The sequence below is a fragment of the Eumetopias jubatus genome, unplaced genomic scaffold (genome assembly GCF_037043125.1).
Source record: "Eumetopias jubatus isolate StellerSeaLion01/CBP00866 unplaced genomic scaffold, mEumJub1_p1.0 scaffold_7, whole genome shotgun sequence".
NCBI lineage: Eukaryota > Metazoa > Chordata > Mammalia > Carnivora > Otariidae > Eumetopias > Eumetopias jubatus.
The window spans coordinates 47,606,785-47,619,380 of record NW_028274813.1 but is presented as its reverse complement, the minus strand read 5'-3'; positions in this window follow the sequence as shown (position 1 = coordinate 47,619,380).

Sequence of the window (12,596 nt, the reverse complement as noted above, 5' to 3'; positions counted from 1 at the left end):
CAACTGTTGTCAGACACTGGATAATAGGCAGTGTAGCCCTGTCATTCCTGAGAGAAGGCAAAGAGGTGAGTCCTACCTTCAGCCAGGCTTTCTACCAGATGGTAATTTCTAGACTGCGGTAGAGGGAAGAGGAACCCAAACAAAGCCCACCAGTCTCTCTGAGTTGAGGAGACAGACTGGATTTGGGGAAGGTCAAGGAAGCTAGAATTTGCAAAGAGGAAAGAGTGAGACAGAGAAAGAGTTTCAGCATAAGGATTTGCTTGGGTCTCTGACTGAATACAAGGTGGGCATGTATAGGGTGAACCCCCACCACCAGGTTGGGCAATAATAACTTCCAAAGAAAGAGTGATTACTGGAATTGTAATACAAACAATTTTCAGAGTATACACAGGACCAGGATTCATTCATATTCCTGTCAGTCAGGATGAAGTGAACTCATTGGATATACAAAAATCAATTGTATCTATAAACACTAGCAGTGCACAATTAGCAATTGATATTAAAAACTGTACCATTTACAACACCATCAAAAAACATGAAATTGAATTAACAAAATATGTGCAAGATCCATACATTGAGAGCTATAAAACATTCCAGAGAGAAATTAAAGGCAACTTTAACAAATGGTGAGATAAGCCATGTTCATAGATTAGTAAACTCAATATTGTGTAAGACAGCAATTTCCCTCATATTGATCTATAGATTCAATGCAGTTCCAATTAAAATATTCAGAAGACTTTTTGGGGGAGAGGTGTAGAAATTGACAAGCCAATTTTAAAATCTACTTGAAGATGCAAAGAAACTAGAATAGCCAAAAGTATTTTGAGAAATATCCTACTTGAAAGATTTATACTGTTTTAAGACTTACTATAAAACTACAGCAATCAACATGTTGTGTCTGTGGCTTAAGAACAGACATAAATCAAGGAAACAGAAAGAATCTAGAAATAGACTCGTGTACCTATGGCTAATTAATTGAAGGTAAAGCTTCTATAGAAGCTGTATGGAAACATGTATTAAGGTCAAAATAACCATTTAAAAAAGTTGAAAATTTCAACTCACCAATTCCATTATCAGGAAGCTATGTTATAAAAAGGATCAATATGTCAGAGGGGGAGACGAACCATGAGAGATGATGGACTCTGAAAAACAAACTGAGGGTTCTAGAGGGGAGGGGGGTAGGGGGATGGGTTAGCCTGGTGATGGGTATTGAGGAGGGCACGTTCTGCATGGAGCACTGGGTGTTATGAACAAACAATGAATCATGGAACACTGCACCAAAAACTAATGATGTAATATATGGTGATTAACATAACAATAAAAAATTTAAAAAAAAAGGATCAATATGTAAGAGTATGTGTGGGAAGACTGTAATGGGAAAAACTTAGTACACTTGACCCTTTTTGCTTCTGTCTCCCCTGCTGCTGTGACCTATAGGTTAGAAACTTCTGTTTAGCCTTGTACATATGCATGTTAATCATCGAAGGAATTTTGCTTACAGCTAAGATTTGCAAAAACTGCTCTTTACCCGAAACCTATCTCCCCAAGCCAGATAAGGAAGTATGTACAAAAATAACAACACTATGTTTAAGATTTACAGTAAGGCCATGACCAGATTCCTGTTTGCAAAGATCAACTGGCCAAGGACAAAGAAGTTACATGACTTTCCTTGGACCCTTGCAGGCACCTGAATGCCTATAGATGTCGGTTACTTTTGACTCCAACTGCCTGTCACTCCCTCCTCTTCCTAACACAAAAAGCTTGCATTTCATGCTGAGTTAAAGTGGTACTTTGGAACAATAGTCTGCAATCTCCTTGGTTTGCCAGATTTCCAAATAAAGTTGCTTTCCTACCCCAACATCTTGTCTCTTGACTTACTGGCCTGTTGTGCAGTGAATGGAACCAGCTTGGACTCAGTTACAAGATGTTCATATTGTCCCCAAAGTAGGAAAAAAACCTTCACTGATAGTGTAATGTTGCATAAATTATATTGCATCCATACCGTGGAATATGAAGACATTAAAAAAGAATTGAACTGGTTAGCATTTACTTGATTTACAGGGATTTCCGTTAAGGATTGCTCCTTCAGAAAAGGGAGATACACAGGAGTGTACACAAGATGATTTTGTTTTTGATAGGTTGACAATGACCCCTGCTCAAAATATCTATGTAAATATGTTTGCATATGATTATATAAACATGTAGAAACTCATTAAAGCATGTCCATCAATTGTAAACCATGCTTACCAGGGGAGGTCAGGGGATGGATTGTAGGTGGAGATGCAGGGAAAGTACGGAAGTCATTAAAAATGTACCAATTCTATTTTCCTAGCACACAGGATATCCCACTTATGTAAACAAAGTTTATGAGTGTCTTATGTATTTTATATGCATACATGTACATTTTTAAAGAAAAATTACCTAGATGTATAGATACTGACATATATGGTTATCCCAAAATCCTGTCAAATGAAAAAGAGCAAATTGTAGGCTAATGTGCGCATTAGGATTCTCTTTTGTTAAAGACCAACCAACCTACCCACACACCACTAGATATAAATGTATTCACTTGAATATATATGTATGAACAAGGAGAAAGGGTCAGAATACCATAACATCAGCACTGCTTCTGAGTTGGGGCTGGGGAAGAAACAAAGAGAGAAATGATCGGCTTAGACTTTAAACCTCTATGTACTATGTTATTTCATTTTTATAACAAGCATATGTTACAAATGTGTTATAATTTGAAAAACATCTAATAAATAATTTTTAGAAGAATTTTGAACGAATTTCTGAAGGAGTGTGAGCACTTCTCCTGGGATTCCCTTTCTCTGATCTAATCTTCATTGTCACATATCAGAATTTGGAAAGCACCTCTCACATTCCTGATCTTGTATTTTGGAATTCTACTTTCCATATGCTATTATGGTGTTAACCTGACTTTACACCACTTACTCTGTCCCGGTTAGAAATCACACCTGCTTTCCCCTTAAACCTCCCAGTATGGTTCCAATGCCATTGTTTTTTATAATGTTCTTTGGAGCTGTCTTCCTGGTGAATTTCCCTACATTCTGTAAGTTTTCAAATATTTTTTCCCCTGACTTTAAGAAGAAGATAGCTTGCTAGAAAAATAAAGTTGCTGGCAGAATCCTTTTTCTTTAGGTGTTCAGTGAACAGTGCCCTAGGCTCAAGAAGATGTTTAAGTCTCAGAGGCAGAGGTCATTCATATCATAATTTCTTTTTTTCAAAGAAGAAATCAAAAATTTTATTTTATTTAAAAAAATTTTTTTATTAGTGTCAGGGGTAGAATTTAGTGATTCATCAGTTGCATATAACACCCAGTGCTCATTACATCAATTGCCCTCCTTAATGCCCATCACCCAATTACCCCATCCCCCCACCCATCTCCCCTCCAGCAACCCTCAGTTTGTTTCCTAAAGTTCAGCGTCTCTTATGGTTTGCTTCCCTCTCAATTTTCATCTTATTTTTCCTTCCCTTCCCCTATGATCCTCTGCCTTGTTCCTTAAATTCCACATATCAGTGAGATCATATAATTGTCTTTCTCTAACTGACTTGTATCGCTTAGCATAACACCCTCTAGTTCCATCCATGTCATTGCAAATGGTAAGATTTCGTTCTTGATGGCTGCGTAATATTCCATTGTATATATATACACCACATCTTCTTTATCCACTCATCTGTCAATGGACATCTTGGCTCTTTCCATAGTTTCGGTATTGTGGACATTGCTGCTATAAACATTGGGGTGCATGTGCCCCTTCGGATCACTATGTTTGTATCCTTTGGATAAATACCGAGTAATGCAATTGCTGGGTTGTAGGGTAGCTCTACTTTTAACTTTTTGAGGAACCTCCATACTGTTTTCCAGAGTGGCTACACCAGTTTGCATTCCCACCACAATTTCTTTTAAATTTAGCTGTTCCTACGTTTGGTCATGCTAGGAGGCACTGACTATAAGAATTCTTCTCTTCATGGTTTTTTTAAATTTGAAGATGGAAAGACTGAGTACATTAGTTGGCAGGAGGTGGCTAAGCATAAAGAGTGAGAAGTGTACTAGAGGCCAAATTAGCCAATATGGTTATACAGAAGCTAAAGTTTCGAGGAACATGTCTGGTGTAGTAGATATTGCCAGTGCATAGCAATATGTAGGTATCTTGTCCTTCCTGTGCACATGGCAGAATATGCATCCCAACCCTTTGTTGTTGGGAAGACTTTGTGACCAGTTCTGGCCAAAGAAATGTGTACAGAAGTGATGTGTGTTACTTCTAGATGGAGTCAGTGAAAAGCTCCTGCACAATGTTATGGAAAATGTGTTGAGATCTTGCTGAACCCTAAGATCAAAGCTGCCCAGATTACTGAATCACCACATGGAAAAACAGTTATCAGAATTGTTTCACTGCCTGCAGAACAATGGGGGAGAAATTAACTTTTGTCACATTAAGTCAGAGGTGTGAGAGCAGTATGTTACTGTAACATAGCATGGCCTAACCTGACTGATACAGTATAGTAAAGGGAGATGAGCAGAAGACACAGGCAGAGACCAGTCATGGTCATGGGTATGGCCCTTGAAAGAAACAATGCAACTACACTGCTTATTTCATTACAGTTCCCATTAAGCCTGGCATTACTTTCGTTTCTTTATTACTTTGTGTGCTCACAAACCTAATAGTATCTTTATAATATATTTAACTTTTCTTGGGTAGCTAAAGGGTGCTTTTTTTCCTGGCATTCAAAAGACCAAAATCAAATTATTCAGTTAGTCACATTTTAGTTACTTACATATTCAGATCTTCACTGTGGCAGATGCTGCCAGTGCTCTTAGCATGTACCTCTTTGTGCTGAAGGCTGCTTTGTGTCACAATCTGTGAGTTTTTGAAGGCTTCTTCTAGCTGAGAGAGCATGCTCAGTCAAGACACAGGGCAAACCAGAGATGCTGGAGAGTCAATGCCCCTGGAAACAACCCCAACAAATGATGGTGTGTAGGTGAAGGTTTTGGCATTTAAATACCTACATTCCCAACATTTCTTGGTTGGGATCATTTTGAGGCATGTTCCACCTTGTCTCCCAGAATCCCCAGGGGGATCAGCTCAAGATACCCAACATGGCTTGATAACTTCTTGTCTTTCATTATTCACTTTCTTAATTGTGTTCCTTGGGATCATCCCCCAAATAAGGTACTTACACTTAAATTCATGTCTCTGGGTATGTTTCTCAGAGGAATCCAAACCAAGATAACTATTTTGTTATGCATAAGTAGGCCAGGAAGGGGAGCTTCATCTCATGAAATTGTCATTTATTCCTCCATTTTTAGTGATGCTCTGCCCATTCTGCCTTTTATACCACCTAATTTCAGCTCCAGAATTTTCACTTGGTTCTCTTTAGTTTCTATCTCTTTGTTTATATTTTCATTTTGTTCATGTATCATTTTTCATTTAGCTATCTGTGTTTTAAGCACACTGAATTTCTTTAAGACACTTACTTTGGTAGCGCTTGGGTAGCTCAGTCGGTTAAGCATCCAACTCTTGATCTCAGTTCAGGTTTTGATCTCAGGGTCTCTGTTCAAGCCCCACGTTGGGCTTCACACTGGGCATGGAGCCTACTTATTTAAAAAAAAGACACCTATTTTGAATTATTTGTCAAGTAATTCGCAGATCCATTTCTGTATGGTCAATTTCTGGAGGTTTCTGTTGTTGTTCTTCTGATTGGGCCATGTTTCCCTGAAAACAGCCACCTCTTCAAGTCTTTATGGTAAGTTCCATACAGAGGAAGACCTTCCCCAGTCAGACTAGCCAGAGATTCTGGGGACCTTTGAAACTTCTTCAGGGGATGTGTCTTTTCTGTGGTGCACATAATTTCCCAATTAGAAAGGTTTGCTGGCTTATTTTTTAGGAGCATATAATCTCTTGCTCCTTCTGGTGTCTGTTTGTGGTACTGCAGGTTCTCTGGGCCTACAACAAGCCCCAGAACTCTCTCTTGTTCTCTGGCCCCCTCAACCAAAGTTTGCTGGTTCCATCATCACTCCAAATCAGGCAAGACAGAATCCAGTCTCTTGGTCAGCTGGAATGTTTCATGCACAATCCACTCTTCTCTCTATTCTAAGGGAGAAGCCGTGAGTTAGGCTTTTTCTCCCCTAGGCTGTGCCAGCTGAGGGGAGGGGCAACTGCAGATAGAATGCTGAAGGGGAGAAGGGTAGTGGGTGGGGTACCTGGGTGACGGACATTAAGGACAGGTGATGTAATGAGCACTGCGTATTACATAAGACAGGTGAAGCACTCAATTCTACCTCTGAAACTAATAATACACTGTATGTTAATTAATTGAATTTAAATTAAAAAAAAGAATTAAATGGCTTTCCTAGACTCTTAACTATAGAGAACAAACTGATGGTTACTGGAGGGGAGGTCGGCAGAGGGATGGGTTAAACAGGTGATGGATATTAAGGAGGGCACTTGCTGTGATGAGTACCGGGTGTTGTATGTAAGTGATGAATCACTAAATTCTACACCTGAAACTAATATTGCACTGCATGTTAACTAGCTGGAATTTAAATAAAAACCTGGGAAAAAGCCTTATATCTACTGAAACAACATGTTACTTGAAAGAAGGTTTAGACACAGTGTAGTTTCAATGAGTAAAGCATACAGCCATTCCCATATGATTCTACACATGTTTACTAAGACTTGTATCTTTTTAAAAAAAATTTTTATTAACATATAATGTACTATTTGTTTCAGGGGTACAGGTCTGTGATTCATCAGTCTTACACAATTCACAGCACTCACCATAGCACATACCCTCCCCAATGTCCTTCCCCCAGCCACCCCATCCCTCCCAACAGCCTCCACTCCAGCAACCTTCAGTTTGTTTCCTGAGATGAAGAGTGTATCTTATTGAAAGAAGAAGTTAACTAGAGGATGCATTACATGCAGTGTAGTTGCAATGAGTTCACCACACATTCTCATATGCTTCCACACATATATTTAGAAACATTTATATCCTAATGAGAGAAAATATTAGTTTAAGTATGCTTTGTACACAGTGTAGTTTCAGTGAATTAAGCATACAGCTATTCCCGTTGATTCTACATATACGTTTACAAACATATGTATCTTTTTTTCAGATTTTATTTATTTATTTGAGAGACAGGGCGCCAAAGCGGGGGGGGGGGGGGAGTACAGAGGGAGAAGCAGACTCCCCGCTGAGCAGGGAGCCTGATTCTGGGCTCAATCCCTGGACCCTGAGATCATGACCTGAGCTGAAGGCAGCCGCTTAACTGACTGAGCCACCCAGGTGCCCGCAAATACTGTAACCTAATGAAATAAGATGTTAGTTGAAGGATGCATTACCTACAGTGTAGTTTCAATGGGTTAATCATAAGACATTCCAATATGCATCTACACTTCTGTTTAGAAACACATATCTTAATGAGAGAATACGTTAGTTGCGGGATGCATAATACACAGTGTACTTTCAGTGAGTTAAGCCTACAGCTATTCCTTTATGCTTCTACACATAACTTTACAAACACTGGTAGCATAATGAAAGAAGATGGTAATTGAAAGACGCATTATACAGAAAGAAGCATTGTTTCAGTGAATTAAGCATGCGGTTATCCGCTCCGCTCCCCGACCCCTCCCCAAAGGAATGCAATGGCTTTTCTTACCGATTTTAACGCAGCTGTTCTTGGCTTTGCACTCGCCTGGGGTATCATGACTTAACCAGCTTCCGGAGTTCTCATAAAGGCATTTTGGTCCATATATTGTTGTTAAGTCAGTGTCTTTGTGTGGGAAGTATGGCTGGAGCTTCCAATTCTGTTATCTTTCTGACATTATTCTTATCTTCTATTTTTTTTTAAGATTTTATTTGTTTATTTGACAGAGACACAGCGAGAGAGGAAACACAAGCAGGGGGAGTGGGAGAGGGAGAAGCAGGCTTCTGGCAGAGCAGGGAGCCTGACATGGGACTGGATCCCAGGACGCTGGGATCATGACCTGAGCCAAAGGCAGATGCTTAATTGACTGAGCCACCCAGGAGCCTGAGCCCTAACTTTTCAATTTTACTGAACTACTTTTGATAAGAGCCTGAATGAGCAAGATCATTTTTCTTGCCTCAAATCCATGATTCAAACCACTTTGAATTGTTTATAATTACCTCTTAATTGATTAGGTATTAAATTATTTTATAACACTTCACAAATTTGGGTGTACATTTGGTTCTTCAGTGTAACCTCCAATTCTCCTGGAATAATTCCTTATGCAGTGTAAATAACAAATAATTATTTATGGATTGAGTGAAAAATCCTCTTTTATATTCTTACAGATTCAAATTAACTGTAACGTGGGGCTTTTATTTGAGTGGCATGTTTCTTTGTGGTTTGGAAAATAGCTGGTTCTCTAAAATGGCAGTTAAAAAATCTGAGTAGAGATAATTATGGGCTTAATTATAAAGAATAACACAATCAGTTAAAAGTATTTATTGTTCATTTGTTGATTATGAGAGACTGAGAAAAGCATGCCTGCCCTCTCAGAGTTAATCTTTTGTTAGAGAATAAGACAAAAGGCACTCGTGATGACAGTATAAGGCCATAAGTGCCAGAAAAGTGTTCCAGAGTGTCATGTGGGGGTCAGAGGAGAGAGGCAGCATGTGTGGGTGAGGTTATGAAGCCTCCATAGGCAGGATTTCAAAATAAAGAGTTAGGGTAGGGAAGAACATTTAGTAGAGTCCATAATAAGCAGAGAAGTTGGAGCATGGGGTTTTTTGAAGACGTAATTTGTAGTAAAGGGGAATCAGTCCTGAGTTATTTTACTGTATAGGACACAACAACATATGGATAGATGAGGCAGCTGGACTTTTTCCAAAAGGGCAGAAACATGTCTATGAGTCTTAGCATCCTCTGAAAAACTCAGAATAATTCCTTCTAATGAAATTTCTGATATTGTCCAGAGTCTAGACAGGAAAAGGGAATTTAACGATATATTTTTTAGTAAAAAAAAAATAATGTTCATTGTCTTAAAAAGTAAACAATTTAGAACCAAAAATTGAAATTTACTTTTTGGGTACTCTCTTTCTTTTATTGTAGAACAAAGACAGCACCGCATAACATTTATTCCAATTAGGCAAAGATTACAGTCTCCTCTCTTTGATTTCTTCATTCCAGTTGCCATGTGCAGTGAAAAAAAGCATGAATATTGGGATGTGACAGATCTGGATGTAAATCCGCTGACTAGCCACAAGGACATGGGCATAAATGCCATGAGGACCTTGTTTTGCTCACTGCTATATATCCTCAGCATCTAGAACAGTTCCTGGAATTTAATGAGTGCTTTATAAATATTTGTTGAGTGAATTAATGACCCTTTCTGAACCTCAATTTCCTCATTAATAAAGTGGAAAATGTAATACCTAAATCAAAGAGTTGTATTGAGAAATTACACAAGAAAATGCTAAGGATAAAAACCATTGAATTGTATACTTTAAATTGCAAATTTTATATGTAAGTTATATCTAAGTTAAAATCTGTTAAAAATATTTCATAGTTTAAAATTTAAAAGTTACTGTTATGAGAATTTATTGATAGTAAGTGTAGAAAGTAAAGATAATTTATGAAGCTAGTGCAATAATTGATGTAAATTATAAAGTCATTTAAGATAACAATGTAGTAGGAAAAAATTATATAATACCCAGTTTGCGTGGGGCCTCCATTAGGAAACGAACCTCTTTTATTGTTGTCAAATAGTGATGATGAAATAGTAAGTAAGAATAGTTTGGGAGTATGTCACAAAAGTCTTTTTTTTTTAAGATTTTATTTATTTATTTGACAGAGAGAGACACAGCAAGAGAGGGAACACAAGCAGGGGGAGCAGGAGAGGGAGAAGCAGTCTTCCCGCTGAGCAGGGAGCTGGATGTGGACTCGACCCCAGGACCCTGGGATCATGAACTGAGCCGAAGGCAGATGCTTAACGACTGAGCCATCCAGGCGCCCTGTCACAAAAGTCTTAAAATATAAATGTTTGACCAAAGAGAACCAATTAAATAAATTGTATACTAAAAGAAAAAAAGAAAGAAAGAAAGAAAGAAAAAAGAAAATGCTGAAGAAAGTAACACCATACCTTTCACATACCAGGTTTCTAAAAACATGACATTCTTTATATTCTCAGATCAAGGTGCACTTAACTATATCTTTCATTAATTAATTCCTTTTTTATTTTTATGATTATATAAGTGGCTTTGAAGAATATGTGGCTTAACTTCAGTAGGTCCAAGAACACCATGAAAATGTGACTTTACATGGTTTGGGAAAACAAACCATTTATTGGCTTTGTAGCTTTTTGCTGGCCCAGCCAAGCAACTACACTGAGAGAAATGGAGACGATGCTCGGAATGACAATGGGATGAATCAGTGATTCTCTCCCCTGTGCCTGTGGGAACATCAGTGGGTTCACCTGTTTTCAATGACAGGATCAACCAATTTAGTTTAACAAAAATGAAAGCAGACTAGTTGAACCAGACTTTTTCCACGGGTGCAGCTCAAGGTAGAAATAAGTCGCTTAAGGGCTTGCTGCCTTTATTCAATATAGATAAAATTCCTATACTGATAATTCCATAGAATTTTATGAAAATTCAATCCAATAAAATGTGTGCCAAGAACTATGCTAGATGCCAGGAATACAAAAGTGAATAAAAAACTTAATTCTACTTTTAGATTCAGAATAAGATTTGCAAGTGACAAAGATGATATAGTGAAACTTTGCCTTGTGTATATCACTTGACTTTTGAGAATAGTTTAGTTATGCCATCAAAAGTGGCTACTCTTAGGCCCATGGCTGGATAGGCCTTTGAGTAGTGGAGGTTGGCTCAACCTCAAAAATTAAAATCTCCCGGGCGCCTGGATGGCTCAGTCAGTTAATCGTATGTCTTTAGCTCAAGTCATGATCCCGGGGTCCCGGGATCAAGTTCCACGTTGGCTCTCTGCTTAGCGAGAAGTCTGCTTCTTCCTTTCCCTCTCCCCCTCCCCTTGTTCATGCTCTCTCTCTCAAATAAATAAACATAATCTTAAAAAAAATTTAAATCTCCAGCCACCACCATACCCTAGATGGGATGGCCAGTCCAATCTCTGGCCCAAGAGAAAGGAAAAGTTCCTTTCTCATCCTCACTGCAAGACCCACCCATATTCCTGTTCAAAGATCACTGGCAATGTGATGTCCTTTTCTGACCCCAGAGTTTGACAGGGGAAACATCCATTCCCTTTAGGAGTAAATCCATATCAATCACAGCTTCTGGCCCCAGGTCTAGACAGTCCAAATAGTTGATGGTACCTTTCCTAAAGTCTGGCCTATTCAGTTTTTTAAAAGTACTAGAATAAATAATACTTTTAAAGACAGTAGAGTCTAGGGCTAAACTTAGGTAAACATTTTCTTCTATAAGGGCACAAATAGAGTCAACACATTATTAAAACGAAGACTAAACATTTCAATTGGAGGTATGTGCATTCCAGTTAATGTTGACAAGGCAGAGTTTTCTGTCAAACAGAAGGTACATATTTGCTTCGTTTGGAGATCTTAAGACAGACAGAAAGAAAGAAGTTCCATTGATGTTACCACTGCTAAAGACAAAAGAAGCTTCCCCCTTTTTTAAAAAAGATATATTTATTTATTTTAGAGAAAGAGAGAGAGCACGTGCACACATGGTACAGGGGAGGGGCAGAGGGAGACAGAAAGAATCTTAAGCAAACTCTGTGCTGAGCCCAACACAGGGCTTGATCTCAAGACCCTGAGATCACGAACTGAGCTGAAAACCAAGAGTAGACGCTTAACCTACTGCACCACCCAGGTGCCCCAAGAAGCTTTCCCTTTTAAGTGACACTTGCCTCATTCAAGTTCTCACCATCACCTGTGGCAGGGGATGGTGAAGCCTCCCATTCTGAGTATCTGCAGCTTGTCAGTGACTGCATTTTCTGAGGGTGGATACCCGAGTCACATTGTGGTACCTTCTTTGTCTCTTAATCTGTTAATGAGTATCTACCACATGCTTACGGGGAGCATTGCATTATATTTGCTGCTTTCAATGTCATTTTTAACCTCTGTTTTTATTCCTTTGGTTATTGTCCTAGGGAATTCTGTGATTGAGCTAGTCATAATTGCATGCTCGAGTGGGTTCTTTCCCATGCACAACATACTAGATCTGCCTGTGAAAGCATGAGAAGATTTTACCAGGTCCTGCAAGAGATGTCGTGGATGTTCATGGAAGCTGTCACATCCAGCAATATCAATCCAAATTCCTCCATGAATCAGTAAAAAAAAAAAATTCAGAGGATTGCAACATTATCAGCTTCTGTCTTCTCTCATCAGTATAGCCTAAAAGAATTTTAAAAATAAAACATACTGACTGGTCGATAAAATTGATTGACAAATCACAATGTGATGAAAGGAGAGACTGCCAGTAGAGTCAGGTCAGACACAAAATCAGTGATGTGGGTAACTGCTGAATCAAAGACTATGGGTGTGCACTTGCAAACCAAGTTTACCCATGAATAGCGAAGCTAGCCTACAGTGAGGTCGCCTGAACCGGCAGAAAAG